Consider the following 19457-nt stretch of genomic DNA (forward strand, 5'->3'; position numbering starts at 1 on the left):
CTTTTTTTCCCCACACAGAAAAGGTAAGCTGTTTTCTCAGTTCCCAGTGAATCTGATACCCTTCTTCAAATGTTGTTTCTCAGCTTGTGAGATGGCTAGGCTAGGACACAGGCATGACGCAGCTGCGCCTCCCGCCTCCCCACCATGCACAGGAGAATCAAGACCAGAAGAAACAAGTCATCAGGAATAACCTTCCTTCTCCTTCCAAACACCACAGGTCTGTCCTGCTTTTATACCAGACAGGTGACAGTGACGACACTCAACCCAAAGCATTTTTTTTTTCTCTTTCATACTGGAGTTAAATAACCTTTTAAATTTTATTCCACTTATTCCATCCACGCTCCTTCATGGATTTTTCATGTGCAAAAATGGGACTAAATATGCCAAACTCTAGACCTTACTACCTCTCTCCCTAGGGAAGTTATTTCAAGGAAATGTTAAAGAACTTGGAAAAGTTAAAAGCACAATACAGTAACAAGTTAATATTTACTGTATAAATATAAAACAGCCTCTGCGTGATCTAACTGGTTTCTCACCATCCTATAAGCACATACTATCAAACCCATTCTTCAGATGAGTAAACAGAAGTACAGAGAGAGGCAGAGTACTTCTTTCATGTAACATGGCATACTAGGAACTCTTATCTATTAATACAAATTTGTCACATTTATAATTAATTAGTACATTGACAATGAGAATCACTGCGTGTGGCTTTTTAATCACAACACCTCAAATTAAAATGGTAAATTTACTCTAACTCCTCATTTGAGAAATCTGAAGCCCCAAAACTAAAGTGACTTGCTCAAACTTATACAGCCAGATAATAGCAAAGACTGAACTAAAGCCTCCAGACTCAGCCCAAAGCTCTTTATTATCTCTCTGGGCTGAACAATTGTACTTCCTGTCAGGGAAGGTGATAAACATCTGAGAACAGAGAATAATTCAAATCTCTAAGAATAAAAAAATTTCAAGCGGCAAGGCTTCAACAATTATTTAGAATAGCAAACAAAACAACTAAAAAAATGGCATTATTCACTACTGTTTGCTTCTCAAAGAATCAATCATCTCAAAAAGTTGCTTTACTGAATGTGTTAGCCTAACCCATATTTGTTCATGCTACTCCCTCCCAGCTATCTCTGCAACTTTCTGAAATCATCTTGGCAAAATCAGATCAAAAATCCTAACAACCACCTAATAATAAACTCCAGGGAATTGTCACAGTGCAATATTATTACAGCAAATACTCCTGAAAGTTAAGCAGAGCTCAACAATTCTATTACAGTGAGATTCTCAGTGTAATTATTTCTGCTGCTAGAATCTGACATTTTTCCAGAAATAGCTTTCTTTCCATGAAAATCATACTAAAATAAGAATACTAAACTTTTTCTCATTAAGGTAACTGACATTCATTAAACTTTCCCAAAATGTTTGGACCAATTCAAATCTCACATAAGTTTGCCAAAGAACTCAATTTACATCATTCTTTCCAAAAGTCTATTTTAAAGTAGACATGATGATTTTTATCATTTATATAGGGTAACAGCATATACTATGTGTGTGTGTATGCGCGCATGTGTATATATAAAAAATAGTATTTAACCAGAGCCAAGACCTGAAGTGGGCAATCCATTCACCCATAAGTCACAGCAGCACCAGGGAGACAGGAAGAGACACCAAGACGGCAGGCAAGGCTTAAGAATTATTTACTTGGGCCTCCCCAGTGGCGCGGCAGGTTGAGCACAGCACTGTAAAGCTGTCCACAGCCTCCACAGCGCGGGTTCGATTCCCGGCCGGCCAGGGAGAGACCCACATGGCGCAGCAGACCTCTCCTGTCGCGCCTGCTATTCCCCCCAGTAGTGTATTTCAGTCATCTGCCTGTTCTGCTCCCCACCCTGTCTCTGGTGAATCCTCTCACCCTCCTGTGCCTCTGGCCTGTACCCCAGCTCTTGTATAAAAAAATAATTTAAAAAAGTTAAAAAAAATTATTTACTTAAAGTACACAGGGTTCAGAGTACTCTAAGAAGCAGGGTGTCAACCTACCACCCCCTCTCTGCTAGTCCATACAGGCCACAGGATGAACATCAGTCTACCAACCAGTCAAACGGCCTTGTTAGGCTACTTGAAGCCAAACACACATAATGTGAGCCCCTAGAAAAAGAACAGTGGTTCAAGGAGGAAAATGATCACCAGGTTAAATATTGCAGACTAAGGAAGAAAAAGGCTATGAAAATGCCTGATATATACATGGGTCTTTTGAAAGGGCATTTACAGTAGCTATTGAGGACAGAAAGGTATCATGAAAAGGGGAATGAATGACTACAAGTGCTTTTTGCCACAAAATGGATGGACCTGGAGGTATTTCTAAGTGAAATAAATCAGAAAGGGCAAAATATTGGATGGTTTCATTATCTGTAGAATATAAGTAACTAGATATATGGAAAATATAGCGAAAATGAATCTTAAACTCAGTGGAAAATTTACTGGTTATCACAGGGAAGGGGGAGGAATGGGGGACGAAGGGATGAAGGGTACGGTGCCATATAGGTAGCTCCCTGGCAGGCCGGGGATAAAACTCGTGCCGCAGAGGCTGTGGATAGCTTCATAGTGCTGTGCTTAACTCCTTGCGCCACCAGGGAGGCCTCCAAGGCAATTTTAAAGACTGTCAACCTAACTCAAATAAAAGGAGTTCTAAAAGCACACAGGTTAGAAGAGAACTTGAGGCAAAAGACTTATCATACTGCCTTTGCCAGCTTCAGTTCACTAACTCAACAAAAATGCTCCTCAGTTCTATCAGTCTCAAAAAACTTACTGTCATCATCATGTCCTATCCTCATCCTTCTTCAAAATTTCTCTCCAAGACAAGTAACATCATCAGAACACTCCTGTTTCTATGGAACTCCTTAATTCATATAACTGAACTGCAAAACACAGGAGAATATAGTTCCAAGAAAAGACACCTTTGCCACCTTGTTTTTAATCCCAAAAATGGTACCGCTGGACCTGTTACCATATTTCCCATTCTCATTTCTGGTCCCAAGAATACCTCTTTGGTAATATGACTGATAAACCATAAGTAGAAGACTTTTGGGGAAATATCTACTTGTGCAATTTTGATGGCCAGCTGGAATAATAGGTGGTAACTGAGTAGGATGCTAATGCTGTTGCTTCCATCACCACTTCCACCAAAACCCAAAGATGGTCTGTACCATGTACAGAGACTCCTCTCTTACATGCTGCAGTGGACACTCCTTGAAATCAGAAAACTGGACTGAGAAAGCTCATGTCTGAATGTTGCCTAATGGATGTCACTGGAGAGAACTGTAACCAGGCATGTTGACTTTTTGCATTGTTGCCAATGGCACTGTTGCCAAATCTCAGAGCTTGAATGGCTGGCACTGATATCACACAGATACTCAGGATGGGTATAATTGCAATTCATTTCAGTGCTCCCGTAAGTACCCATTTTTATAATTTTCTCTTAGCACAGGGTATATTTAAGATGGATTCATATGCGAGCATATTTTTCAAGAATTCAAACTACATAGAAATTTGTGAAGTATAATATTTTACTTCTTAAATGATTTTGCCCCAGTTAATTCTACTTTCTAATGTTATCTACTATTTTTTTTTTAAAGACTTATTTTTATTTATTTATACAAGCACTGGGTAGAGTCAGAAGCACGGGAGGGTAAGAGAATTCACCAGAGCCAGAGCAGGGAGCAGAGCAGGCAGACTAAAATACACTGCTGAGGGGAGCAGCGGGCGGCAGGAGAGGTCTGCGCGCCATGTGGGACCCTCCTCTGGTGGCCGGGGAGCAGCTGGGGATCAAACCGGTGCTGCAGAGGCTGCGGGCAGCTTCGCAACCCAGCGCTCAACCGCTGCACCACCGGGGAGGCCCTGTTATCTACTATTAATGGAGTTTTGCTCACATTCTTTTGGGGTTTGTTGATTAACAAATTGATTTGCAAGTAGATATTCCAATACCATGTATTAGCTACAAATATGCTATGAAGTAAACATGCTTATAAGTTATTTTAAAAAGTTCCCTCTAATATGTTCCTTTCTTTTTACTCCACTAATGGGCCCAGAGAGTGTTCAGACCTAAATTTCCACAAAAATCCATTAACTAGCTTCCTTTGTGATAATCAACATAATCCCTCTTGATTAATCAGTCTATAACTCCAACTTTATCAAATCATTGCCCTACTTAAAAAAACTTTCATTGGTTCCCAGTCTGTTAGCCAAATTGCTCTGGAAAACTCTCAAGACTGCTGATCTGACTGAGCATTACCACTAATCTTATCTCCCCTTAGTCCATAAACTCTATTATTGGATGAGATAAATAATTTTGTGTCCAATTAATAACATGAGTGTATTCCAACCTCAGTATCTCTGCTCTTCACTTGCCCTTCCTTTGTCTGCCTTATAAAACTCTAGCCTAACCGCCTCCATGAAGACATCGCAGCCCACTTCAGTCCAGATTAGTATCAATAAATTGTAACCTGTCATTCTGACATAAGTTAGCAATATAACAGGAAGCAGCCTCTGCTGTGCCACAAATGCAACAGCATTTTCACCAAAGAATATTCAAGTCACTTTTTCTTAAGACTAACTTATTTGATATGAAAAACTACTTTCATCTGAAATGATGCCCTTTTGCTTATCTGTTTTAAAATGTTCCATCTTTTATAAAATGATGGTATTAAATGAGAAGACTGTTTTCATTTTCATGACCCTAAAGAACAAAAAGTTCTTTTGAAGTATAGCTGGTTTATGAAGCCCAAGTCATGGAACCATTAGCCTACATCCCCGTTTTAGCATTTATATATGGTCCAATATTGTTTTGGAACTGTTTAGTAAGATTTATTTATGTATACAAGAACTGGGGTATAGGCCAGAGATGTGGGGGCGAGAGGATTCACCAGAGACAGAAATGGAAGCAGAACAGGGAGATCTACTGAAATGCACTGCTGTGGCAAGACAGGAAAGGTCTGCTGAGCCATGTGGGTCACCTCCCTGGCCGGGGATTGAACTCACGCTGCAGTGGATAGCTTTATAGTGTTGAGACTTAACCTGTTGAGCCACCACCTTTATTGAACTGTTTTTAAAACTTGACATACATCTCCCCAATTAAAATATTAAATTCCTTAAGAAAAAGGACTTTATATGGCACATCTTTTGCCTTTTATTTGGCACTGCATTACATATAAAACAATACCGTAAACTGAATAAAATTAACAAAAGTCTGGGCCTCCCCTGGTGGCGCAGCGGTTGAGCGCTGGGCTGCGAAGCTGCCCACAGCCTCTGCAGCGCCGGTTCGATCCCTGCTGGTGAGGGTCCCACATGGCGCGCAGACCTCTCCTGCCGCCCGCTGCTCCCCTCAGCAGTGTACTTGGGTCCTTCTACCTGCTCTGCTCCCCGCTCTGGCTCTGGTGAATTCTCTCACCCTCCCGCGCTTCTGACTGTACCCAGTGCATGTATAAATAAGTAAATAAATCTTTAAAAAAAAATTAACAAAAGTCTTGGCTTTTAAGTTAATGTGAAACTAACCAAAAATGCAACTGACGCAGTCTTCATTGTCTCGTCTCCATTTCTCATCTCTGAAGATTCTGTAGTACCTTCTAAATTGTACCCATTTCATGAACAGCCACCCATTTCCCAATATTTCTGCTCTAATCCCACTTCTCACGCTGTGCCTCTTTACTGTTTCTTTACTATTACGTTACTGTTACTCCCAGTAACTGCCTCACTACCCAATCTATGTTCCCATCACACTTGTTTAAAATCCTGAAGGTCTCTTCAAACTGCCTTGGGATCTAGTCCTAAAATAAGACTAACAATCATCAGTCCTCAAGTTCCTACAGAAACCAATTTAGTATATGATAGGAAGTCTATAATTTTGTCCAATTATATCTAGAATATCTCATGCTGGGCCTTCCTGGTGATGCAAGGAGTTAAGATGCAACCTATGAAGCTGTTTCACAGCCCCCCTGGCCAGGGAGGTGACCCACATGGTGCAGCAGACCTCTCCTGACTCGCCCACTACTCCCCTCAGCAGTGTACTTCAGTCAATCTGCCTGCTCTGTTTCCCACTCTGTCCCTGGTGAATCCTCTCACACCCCCATGCCTCTGGCCTGTACCCCAGCTCTTGTATACATAAATAAATCTTTTTTTTTAAACAACAAAAAAAGAGTATCTTATACTGCACACTAGTACAGCTACAGCACAAAGCATAAAAACCAGTATTCCTGGGCATCCCTGGTGACCGAGGGGTTAAGTCTTAAGGCTGTCACCACTATAGCCTGAGTTCATCCCCTGAGTTCCATTTGGCCAGGTTGCTAACCCACATATGACACAGCAGACCTCTCCTGTCTCACCCGCTGTTCCCCTCAGCAGAGTATTTCAGTACATTGACCTGTTCTGCTCCCCACTGTCTCTGGTGAATCCTCTCTCACACACACCCACACCTCTCACCTACACCCCAGTTCTTCTACACAAAGATTAAAAAAATAAAAAATAAAATGGTATTCCTGAACAAAGCTAACATGAGCCATTACTTTGTTACACAGTTCAACTGCATTTGTAAGTACTTTCTATACTCACATAGCATCTGGACACTTGTAAAAATCTTCCATTCTAAAGACATTTATACATCTTCGTCCATTGAGATTTTTAAAAATGATGTTCTTCCTATCCTAAGGAATATAAGACAATGTTTCTTTCATTTACCTATGGAGTGATGATCTTCAATGCACACAGCTCATAAAATCATCATGTGTTCTGGTCTGAACCAGAGAATGTTCAAGAGAAAGCTGAGGAGTCGAATCCTAACTTGGCATCACCAGATGTGTTGACTTTGGGCAAACTGATCTCATAGCCTAAGGATTTTTCATCTATTAAATGGGGATAATAATAGCATCTACCCCAAAGGATTGGTTCAGGAGATTAAATAAAGACACAAAAAGCACTTAAGTACGGTGGCTGGCAAACAGTCAATGAATGTTAGGTTTTATTATTAGTCCTCAATGACTAAGAATTCTTAGAAAATGTTCAACTATAAGACTTAAATGCTGACGCAGCAGACCTCTTCTGTCTCATCCGCTGTTCCCCTCAGCAGTGTATTTCAGTCAATCTGCCTGTTCTGCTCCCCACTCTGTCTCTGGTGAATCCTCCCACGCCCCCCTCCCAGACCTCTAGCTTGCACCCCAGCTCTTGTATACATCTTAAATAAATCTTTAAAATAAAAAAAAGATTTAAATGAGGCACCGACAACATCTTGCTGACTGCTCCCTTACAAGGTATTTCAATAAATGCACTTTTCTGTTCTCCCACCACCCAAAGACTTAAATGAGCTTCTTATTCACTGATATTAAATACTAATCACAAAGATGGTATAAATCAGATAAATACCCCCAGGTAATTATCACATTTGTAATAAAGCTGTTCCAGGGTTTAAAGAGCTAAAAATTAATTTTCATTTATCTTGCTCAGCTTTTAACTTTTCCAATTAACTTGAAATTGAACAAAACCAGAGATTTATGTTTAGAAACAGAAAACACTATCAGACCAAGGTGGATGATACCATTTTTCTATCTGATCTCTTTAATCTTGGCAGAAAGTCTACACAAATAAAAGTCTTGGTAAGTGCACCAGAGAAACACATTTCACTTTTTAATATAATTAAATTCAAATCTGTTTCTATAAAGATTTACCTCTTAGCATACTAAACATTCTTTTCCTTTTTAAAACTGTCTCATAGGGCCTCCCTGGTGGCGCAGAGGTTGAGTGCTGGGTTGCGAAGATGCCCGCGGACTCTGCGGCGCAGGTTCGATCCCCGGCTGCTCCCCGGCCACCAGAGGAGGGTCCCACATGGCGCGCAGACCTCTCCTGCCGCCCGCTGCTCCCCTCAGCAGTGTACTTCGGTCCTTCTGCCTGCTCTGCTCCCCGTTCTGGCTCTGGTGAATTCTCTCACCCTCCTGCGCTTCTGACTGTACCCAGTGCATGTATAAACAAAACAAATAAATAAAAACAAATAAATAAAAACATGCCTCTATATATATATAAAAAAATAATAAAAATAAAACTGTCTCATAAACAAATTTGTAGGACAAATTTTGTAAAGGTTATAAATCAATTCATGTTAATATTAATACAAGATATGCTTTCCTTAGAATTTCATTCAATCATAACAAGTTACAGTCAAGAAGTGATTTTTATTTATAGAGTTTCAAAGTGAGTGCTGTTATTCAAGTCATCTTGGGAACAAGACTCTCTTTATAACAATGCTGCCATAAAGGCTCAAAATCTTTTTGAAAGTCTATTTGCAGGATTCTCAAACGCAAGCCACACACAGCCTACTTAGGACCAAAAACAATATTGTTTGCTCAATTCATTCAGCAGACTTGTTTACCTCCAAAATTTAAATATATCTACATCAAAATGAAGACATGAAGATTAAGAATGTGCAAAATGCCCTCACTGCAAATTTAAAAGTATACCAAACATTTTACAGCTTGAAATTCTCATTAAAATAAACATATAATGACATAAGATTATGGGTGCTTAGATGGTAGGTGTGGTGTGGTAACCTGAAAAGACTTAAACTATACCCCTAAATCATATACAGTGTTGTAAGCCAATATTAGCCTCAATAAAAAATGATATAATTTTTTAAAATAAAAAATATATAACTTCTTCCTATTTTATAAACTTCTGATACTTGTTTTTAAAAAGTTATATTACCTTACAAATACCTCTCTGAGATGACCTTAAAACTATACAATAACAAAAGCGGAATCAGAAATATCAATACTAGATATATGCAAAGCAGCAAAATAATACTGTGGAGTACTTCTGAAGGAACAGTGTTTAATATGGTTACATCCATCCTTCTTGAATGCTTATAACTGATTCATTAATTTGTATAAATTGGAATTCTACTCTTTTTTAAAAAGGAACCTCAAAGTTTGCACCTTTAGGGATTTTTTTAAAGAGATGTATTTGGGATAAAAGAGGATGTCAGCTCAGTTTACCTAGACTAACACCTCTTAATCACTTTGACTGTAACCTTACAACATATTTCAGAATTTGATTAATGTGCCTCTCCCAAAATTAATAATCTGGCATAGACATAATTTATGTTAAGATTTCAACAATCAGCAGTCTAATAAATTCCCAAACCTGATCCTCAACATCTTGGTGACAATGGACAAGATACTTAGCTTCTCTAAGCTTTGGAAACAGCCCAAATGCCCAAAAATAGATGACTGGATCAAGAAGATGTGGTACATATATACCATGGAATATTACTCAGCATTCAAAAAAGATAAACACATGCAATTTGCAGCAACATGGATGGCGCTGGAAGGGATCATGCTCAGCGAAATAAGCCAAAAAGAAAAAGAAAAATACCGGATGGTCTCACTCATAGCAGGACTCTAGAAAACTTAAATAAGGGACCAGGAAAAAGAATAACTATAAGAAAGTGAAAATCAAAATCAACAAAAAACTATGAACCAGAGACACTTTTGGGGGGGTGGGGGCTGGGAGGGGAGGGATTGGGGTCAGAATGGGGGTTTGGAATTGTATGGGGGAATATAAAAATAAAATTTATTATTTAAGAAAAAAAAAAAGATACTTAGCTTCTCTATGCCCCTGTTCTTCATCCATGAAATGGGGCTAAAACAATAAACACTATGAGTATTGTGAGGATTAAATGAGATTATGTGACTGACACATGGTAGACAATAAATAGCTGAGGGATGAATGAGTAAATGAATTAATGCATATAAAATGTTTAGGACAGTGCTTGACAAACTAATGTTATAATACATAATCACTTGAGACCTTTACCTGGAATAAACAAAAATAATGGTTAACAATATAATTTTTTTAGTATAGGCCAGAGGTGGGGGTGGGGGGAGGTTAGAAGATTCACCAGAGACAGAGTGGGGGGCAGAACAGGCAGATTGACTGAAATACACTGCTGAGGGGAGCAGCAAGCAAGATAGGAGAGGTCTGCTTCGCCATATGTGGGTCAACTTCTTAGTTGGGGGTCACACTCAGGCCTTGGAGGTGATAGCACTGAGATGTAACCCCTAAGCCACCATGGAGGCCCATGGTTAACAATATTAATATCACTATCCAAAAACACTATAGGCAGACAGTATTTTAAAATCATTTTTGAACATTACAATGACACATTCTCATTTATCATCTTACAAACAGACTCAATTTCCAACTTCAGGGTCTTTGCTTAATAGTGACAAAGAAGGAAAGACTAGAACATCCAAAAATTTCTCAAAGTTGCTTAGCTTTATTAGAAATTAATAAAGTTAAAACTCAGCTTTTAAGGGCCTACCCGGGTTGAGCGCAGCACTATGAAGCTGTCTGCAGCCTCTGCAGCACTGGTTTGATTGCCGACTGGCCAGGGAGATACCCACATGGCGGGGCGGACCTCTCCTGTCTCACCCACTGCTCCCCTCAGCAGTGTTTGGTCCGTCTGCCTGTTCAGCTGCCCACTCTGTCTCTGGTAAATTCTCTCACCCTCTCACCCTGGCCTGTACCCCAGCTCTTGTGTAAATAAAATAAATCTTTAAAAATAAAACTCAGATTTTTAAAATTTCTTGACCTTCTGGTTTACCAGTATGTGAAAATTATTCTGACTTTAGATTAAAACACGCTCTTTTAAAAAAAAAATCCATTTATGCATACAAGAGCTGTGATCTAGGCCAGAGGTGTGCTGGGGGTGAGAGTATTCACCAGAGACAGAGTGGGGAGCCGAACAGGCAGATCTACTGAAATACACTGCTAAGGGGAGCAGTGGGCAAGGCAGGAAAGGTCTGCTGTGCCATGTGGGTCACCTTCCTGGCCAGGGATCTGGATCAAACTTATGCAGCAACTGCAGACTGCTCCATAGTGTTGACACTTAATCCCTTAAGCCACCAGGGAGGGCCCTAAAACACGCTCATTTTTAAAACAATAAAAAGACTTTTGCTTTTACTGTTTGGATAAACAAAAATGCAAAAGTGAAAATGAAATGATGGCTAATATTCACTACGCACCAGCATTATGAGTGAGTGTTTTTGTATACCAAGTTATTTAATCCTCACCACTGTTCTCACCATTTTAAAGATGGAGCAATTGGGGCTTTCTGAAAGGTTAAAGAACTAGAGAAGTTGGGGCTTTCTGAGGTTAAAAAACCAGAACTATATAGCTTTAAATAACCTTATAAGGCAAAGTGCTATTTAACCAAAGGGGCAAAGAATGAATCACAAATGGATAACCAACTGTCAAAGAATCAGAATAAACATTTAAAAAGCTTTACTAGAGTGAAACTTAATGATTCGGAAATGTCTCCAACATCTCCTCCTGATGCCTAAAAGACATTTCTTTCAAGATTTATTTATTTATTTATGCATACAAGAACTGGGGTAGAGGCCAGAGGTGTGGATGGTAAAAGGATTTACCAGAGACAGAGTGGGGAACAGAACAGGCAGACTGACTGAAATACACTGCTGAGGGGAGCAGTGGGAGCAACAGGAGAGGTCTGCCTCACCATGTGGGTTGCTCCCTGGCCGGGGATCGAACTCATGCTGCAGTGGCCGCAGATTGCTTCATAGGTTGTATCTTAACCCCTTGCCCCACAAGGGAGGCCCTAAAAGACATTTTACAAATGACTCTACTCTGAATGTGTAGTGTCAGGGAGTAGGCGGAATGTGTATTGTCATCTGAAAATAACTTTTTGTAATGAATTTCCCATAGATTATCACCAGTCTCCTCATATTCTAATTACTGATAGTGTTAAGTATGAGTAAATATAAATAACTCCTACCTTTATTTTTTATTTTTACAGAAAAGTTAAAATAGGCTGATTTCACATATTATTTCTAATTTGTTTAAGTAACAGTAACATGATAGTTAACAAAATTACTCCAAATAGCCTCACTTCACAAGCACCTCTGATCCAAAGTTTCCATAAGAACAATTATGAAATTACTCTACAGTCTTATATTTCCATCAGAAAAGTCAAAATGATCACTGCTTTAAAATAAACACTTAGGGGCCTCCCCGGTGGCGCAGCGGTTGAGCGCTGGGTTGCAAAGCTGCCCGCAGCCTCTGCAGTGCCGGTTCGACCCCCGGCTGCTCCCCGGCCACCGCAGGAGGGTCCCACATGGCGCGCAGACCTCTCCTGCCGCCCGCTGCTCCCCTCAGCAGTGTACTTCGGTCCTTCTGCCTGCTCTGCTCCCTGCTCTGGCTCTGGTGAATTCTCTTACCCTCCCGCGCTTCTGACTGTATCCAGTGCTTGAATAAATAAATAAATAAATCTTTAAAAAAAAATTAAATAAAATAAACACTTAGGACCTCCCGGTTGGCGCAGCGGTTGAGCGTTGGGTTACGAAGCTGCTCGCAGCCTCTGCAGCGCCAGTTCAATCCCAGGCTGCCAGGCGAGGGTCCCACATGGCGCGCAGACCTCTCCTGCCGCCCGCTGCTCCCCTCAGCAGTGTACTTCATCAGTCTGCCTGCTCTGCTCTCCCCTCTGGCTCTGGTGAATTCTCTTACCCTCCCATGCTTCTGACTGTATCCAGTGCTTGTATAAATAAATAAATAAATCTTTTTTAAAAATAAACACTTAGGTGCTTCTTAAAAACTAGACTTATACTTATCACTCGTGCAAATTACTCACTTAACAATACTAACTTAAATTTGCATTTAAATTGGCTTAAAGTACATACAAAATTAGTGCTTATATTCTACTACCTTTAATAAAGGAGGAAGAGGGCCTCCCTGGTGGCTCAGGTGGTTGAGCGCAGTGCTGTAAAACTGTCCACAGCCTCTGCAGTGCATGTTTGATTCCGCTAGCCGGGGAGATACCCACATGGCGAGGCAGACCTCTCCCGTCATGCCTCCTGCTCCCCTCAGCAGTGTATTTCAGCCAGTCTGCCTGTTCGGCTCCCCACTCTGTCTCTGGTGAATCCTCTCACCCTCCCGTATATCTGGCCTGTACCCCGGTTCTTGTATAAATAAATTTTAAAAATCTAAAAAGAAAAAAAAAATTTTTAAAGATTTAAAAATAAATAAATAAAGGAAGAAGAGTAACTACTGAGCGCTTATAGGCAAGTCAGAGAAGTTGGCTTCAAACAGATTTAACTGCTTCAAATTTTCATGCTGCCATCAAAACAAAATGTTATTTGACAATAATTCAATTGAGGTATTTCCTCATATTTCATTTCAGTTAATAACACCAATCAGCACTCTACCAGCTCTGATTAAGCATCTTTCTAAGAAGCAACTGTGCCAAGTTAGTTCTTTGCAAAGCAGTATCTACTTTCTGGCACTGGAGTGGACTCCTACACTCTGTACCCTAATAGCTGCTGCATCAGCTGAAGCAGCTGGGGCACTCCCAGTCTCTGGAGTAGAGAAGACACTAAGCAGAATTCTAGTAAAAAGAATTCATGTCATTAAAATAAGTGTGAGAAGTTAAAATTGCTACCTGACATAAGCATCATTATGAGCAATCATCAAAAACTACTGACAGCCTACTATGGACAAAGCTCAGCAAAAGGAACTGAGGGGAGTACTGGTTAAAATGAACTAAGCTTCTGATCAAGAAGCTTCTGGTCAAATAAGGTAATTAAGATCACCTAAACAAAGTTAGGCAAGTTAACCAAGAATATGAGGGCTACTGGCATTATAAGCTGCAAGATTTTTGAGAAATAATCTTTTGATCCAAGTAGGTAGATAAGACACAGCCTGGCTGTGACTTTCCAGGTGCATCAACAACAAAATCACAAAATCTTAGAAAAGAGAGACTTAATTTACCATTGTGAAGTCAGAGCAGACTTCAAAGAGGGAGAATTGAGCCTAATCTCAATGAATGGAGAACACTAGTTACACAGCAGAAGAGAAGACAAAAGATAATGGGACCGGGCCTCCGGTGGCGCAGCGGTTGAGCGCTGGGTTGCGAAGCTGCCCCCAGCCTCTGCAGCGCCAGTTCGATCCCCAGCTGCTCCCCGGCCACTGGAGGAGGGTCCCACATGGCGCGCAGACCTCTCCTGCCGCCCGCTGCTCCCCTCAGCAGTGTACTTCGGTCCTTCTGCCTGCTCTGCTCCCCGCTCTGGCTCTGGTGAATTCTCTCACCCTCCCGCGCTTCTGACTGTACCCAGTGCTTGTATAAATAAATGAATAATAAATAAATAAATCTTTAAAAAAAAAGATAATGGGACCAGAGATGCTAAGTAACCATTAAAAATGTATTCAATACCTACTGTGTGCCCCTCACTGTATTACGCAGTCGGTAGACAGACACTGGTGAACAAAACAGTTGAGTTCCCTACTCTTGTGGAATCTAAAGGGGAAGACAGATAATAATCATGCAAGCAGATATGTCATTATAAACAGTAACAGGGACTATAAAGGGACACAACAGAAGCCAGTAATAGGTAATAACGGGAAGAACCAGCAAGGCAAAGTAAAAAGATCAGGGAAAGTACCTCTGATGCTTACACATCAGCTGAGGCTTGAGGGAGGCAGTCATGCAAAGAGCAGGGAGAGTTCAAGGAAGAGAGTCACACATGTAAAGATCCTGATGGAGGAAAGAACTTGTTGAGTTTTGAAAAATAAATAAGCTGGTGAGACTGAAGCATGACGGACAATGAGACTGGCATAAGAAAAAACTGGAGAGGTGGGCAGAGGCCAGGTTATTACGGGCTAGCATAAAGAGTTTAAATTTGGACTTTATTCCAACCCCAAAAGAAAACCATTAAAAATTTTTGCAAACCCCCCCAAAAAAATTTGCAAACCCAAAATGGCCAACAGGCATATGAAAAAATGTTCAACATCACTTGTAATCAGGGAAATGCAAATCAAAACTACCATGAGATACCATCTTACACCAGTGAGAATGGCACATATTAAAAAAACTAGCAACAACAAATGTTGGCGAGGGTGTGGAGAAAAAGGAACTCTCCTGTACTGCAGGTGGGAGTGCAAACTGGTCCAACCACTATGGAGAGCTGTGTGGAGATTTCTTGACCTACTAAACATAAAGCTTCCATATGATCCAGCAATTCCACTCCTAGGTATTTACCCAAATGACACAGAAACATTAATTCCAAAGAGCACCCACACCCCTATATTTATCGCAGCACTAGTTACAATAGCTCAGCTATGGAAACAACCCAAATGCCCCTAAATAGATGACTGGATCAAGAAAATGTGGTATATACACAATGGAATATTACTCAGCAATCAAAAAAGATAAACACATGCAGTTTACAGCAACATGGATGGAGCTGGAAGGGATCATGCTCAGCGAAATAAGTCAAAAAAGAAAAAAATACCGGATGGTCTCACTCATAGCAGGAATTTAGAAAACCTAAATAAGGGACCAGGAAAAAGACTAATTAATACAAAGTAATAATCAAAATCAATAAGCAACTATGGACCAGAGACACACTGAAGGGGGTGAGGGGGGCCGGCGGGGAGATGAAGGATTAGGGTCAAAATAAGGAGGGTGCAACTGTATGGGAATATAACCAAAATGAAAAAATTCATACATTGTACAAAAATGAAAAGTGATGTAAGAATTATATAAAATAAAATATTAAAAAAATTTTTTTGCAAACCCAAACACACACTGTGGAATAAAAGGAGCCAGACCCAAAAGAATATACACTATATCATTGCACTTTTACAAAAGTACAGAAACAGGCAAAACTGATCTATGCTATTAGAAGTCAGGATGGTGGTCACCTGGGGTGGAAGGATGTGGAAGGGAACTCAATGGGGGCTTGTAGATACTGGCAATGCTGCTACTTGACCTGGATGCTCCGTACACAGATATACTCAATTTGTGACAAACCATCACATTGTATTCTTACAGTATGTGTACACTCATGTTGTGTATCTCTCTCTCTCTCTCTCACACCACAAACTTTAATAGTAACAATAAGTTTTGAAATTTGTATCCAAGTTTTTAATAACAATTTTACAAATTACTCTAACCAGATAAACTAGAAATAGAAGGGCACATGCAAATACATAGGGTCTTTACTGATAAATTAATCTGACAGACGTTTTTAGCTACATACAAAATAAGGGAGAGTGGTAATCCAAACAGCCAGTGAATACAAAGTGCCATATTTATAAGGAATAAAAGATAAGCCTGGGAAGAGAGTTGTGCAATAAAGAATGAGCTAAAAATTCCCTAGAACAAACCAGAGAACTCTAGAAATTAAGAAATATATTAAAACAGCATTACCTTAAAAAGCTAGAACTCTAGAAATTAAGAAATATATTAAAACAGCATTACCTTAAAAAGCTAGTAATCTTTGTTGTATTTTTGCTTATATTTTAATAGGGTATTTTCAGATATTTAATAGGGTGTATCTCCCTTTGCCCTGCTTAACCCCAAAACACAGAGAAGGTAATCAAATAAAAAGATTCCAAATTTGACGTCAACATCAATCTTATCTGAGCTCAAATTAATGAATGGTCTGCTCCTCACTAGTTCTGACAGTAACTGTTCTGAACTCACCTTCCTTATGTATAAAATAAGGATAATGACTACCTCACTGAGTTACTTTCTGCCTATCATCACCCAAAATGTTGAACTGATATACTGGTATTTTAATTTAATTATTATTTCCTAATGGCATATCTGAGTCTCCATTTTCAGGATTCAAGGGTAGGCTAGGAGGATTAAACAGTGAACAGGGGCCTCCCTGCTGGCGAAAGGGGTTAAGATGCAGCACAATGAAGCTATCCGCAGCCTCTGCAGCACAAGTTTGATCCCCGACCAGGGAGGTGACCCATATGGTGCAGCAGACCTCTCCTGACTCGCCCACTGCTCCCCTCAGCAGCGTATTTCAGTCAATCCACCTGTTCTGTTCCCCACCCTGTCTCTGGTGAATCCTCCCAAGCCCCACACCTCTGACCTGTACCCCAGTTCTTGTATACATAAATATATCTTAAAAAAAAAAAAAAAAAAAAGGGCCTCCCTGGTGGTGCAGAGGTTGAGCACTGGGTTGCGAAGCTGCCTGCAGCCTCTGAAGCTCCGGTTCGTTCCCAAGCCACTGGGTGAGGATCCCACATGGCGCGCAGACCTCTCCTGCAGCCCGCTGCTCCCCTCAGCAGTGTATTTCGTCAGTCTGTCTGTTCTGCTCTCCCCTCTGGCTCTGGTGAGTTCTCTCACCCTCCCGCACTTCTGACTGTACCCAGCGCTTGTATAAATAAATAAATAAATAAATCTTTAAAAAAAAAAAAAGTGAACATATAAAAAAAGAAACGAATAGGTGAGCTTCTTCCAGAGGTTCAACAACCAATTTCAAGCACTTTCTAAGACAAGGACTTAAACTAAAGCATGATAGGACAGGTTCAATGACTTGAAAGATTATGAAAAAGAAAAGTAATTTTATGTCTTCCCAGAAAGACAATTTCTATCTAATGTACATATAATGTATGTGTACATATATGTATATAATGTACTTCCCTTGTGGAATAGTAGCTAAAACAAGTTACACACTAAAGTTATTTTGTCATAGGTGGAAGGGCAAGGCCTTCAATCATTTTATAGCATCCCCACCCTAAGAACTGTTTGAACAGTCATAATAAGCACTTCTTAAAGTGAGCCAAAGATGTTAAGGTTTATATTTCAGGAATTGCCATTTCATAAAGGAAACAAAAATAAAAGTTTTTACTCCTTAATTCACCCCTGGATAACTTTTCTCCAACTAATGTATCTCTTCTCCTGAAAGGAATGAAAACCTGCTTCCTGTGAATTTAGCTTTCCCTCGATCTCATAGTGTCCCCATCTCCACCTGTCCTGTCCACACACTTCACACTATTAAATACCTCGTTTTGCCAGTCTATGAATCTAGCACACTGACTCTCCAGCATTCACTCTGCTCTCACCAGCACTGAATCTGACCAAAGAAACTTCCTAAGGTTCCCAGGGAGCAGTCTGCTAACCAATTCCTAAAAGGTAACTCAGTCTCAAGAAGGCAGACGTGGTAATTACACAACTGCAGACATTCGTCAAAGCTCATCAAACTGTACAGTTAAAACTGGTGAATTATATTGTATGTAAATCACATCTCCATAAAACTGGTTTTTAAAAACAGAACTGGCTTTTAAAAAGAATACACATTCACTGGGGAAATATTTAGTGAGCGTCTATATGCATAATAGTTTATACCAAATCTTCCAGTTTGACTCTCTTCTCTTGACTGTACAGAGTGCTTTACTCATAAGCTAACTTTGTCCCAAAAAGCCCTGTTACCTGAAAAAGGTTCCTGATGATGAATGTCACCATAATAATGGCCTCTACATTAGCGATCCATCATCTTCGGCTACATAAGCGAAATATATGATCACCCAAGAAGTTTGTAATTTAACACAAATGCTACTATAACCCAGTATAACAAACCACTACTACAACCTTGTAAAACAAACTCAAAAGCATCCTGACAACGTTAAGAGAAATGAAGGAACTTTACCGGGAAATAGAATTAACTGATTTATTCAAGGGTCCACATGAATTGGGGAATAGACCTAATTGATTTATTCTGCACCCACAGTGACCAAGTGACTGGGTAACAACCGAGGCCTGCCATTTCAGAATGCAACATGCACTCTGTAGATAGCCAGAGACCTTAGAAACAGACCGGGTTTGAATTCCTGCTCCATGTCTTACTAGCTGTACACATAAACTTGGGAATGTCAACTTACTGTACGACCCTCACTTTGCTCATCTGTGAAACAAGGATGCCAATGACCACTTTGCAGCTCCACTGAGAAGGTGCTCTGAGATTTATACCACCAAGCTACCACCAAGCACAATCACGGCTGCAAAATAGGCAGCTCACTACTAGTTCTGTTTCTTGGCCTTAAATTAAAGACACCTAATAACCCAGGTTAATTCACAATCCCCATTAGTAATCACAGATTAACAATGAGTCTGTACTTGCTGCCTTTGTTCACACTCCAACCAACTCCCTTCCCATCCTACTATTTCGTTTTTTCAAACTTCAGTTACTATGTTTAGAAAAGTGATTTAATTTTAGAAACCTGGAAAATTCTTCTGAGTAAATTGAGCAAAACCTTAATCTGCCCCAAGGGGAATTCTGAGCAAAATAATTATTTCTGACATGAAGAATTTTCGGTGGGGGTTAGTCCATTTAACCACATGAATGCCACCAAAGCTGCACACGCAGGGACAGACCATCTGGAACATACTGTACAGATTCTCGGAAGGGAAACAGCCTCCTAAAACTCAGAGCCACCCCCTCCCTAGGGGAAGTAGTAAAATCTTTCTTGGTGATCCGAAATCCCCCGCTCGGCCACTACTCAAGCTCCTTAGGCCAGCACGGGCCTGAACGAACCCCACCCCTCCGCGCCATCCCCAAAAGGCCGGGAGGGCCGCTGAGCCCCCCCTCCCGGGCCGGCAGACGAGCACG

The sequence above is a fragment of the Talpa europaea genome (genome assembly GCF_964194135.1).
Source record: "Talpa europaea genome assembly, chromosome: 9".
Classification (NCBI taxonomy): Eukaryota; Metazoa; Chordata; class Mammalia; order Eulipotyphla; family Talpidae; genus Talpa; species Talpa europaea.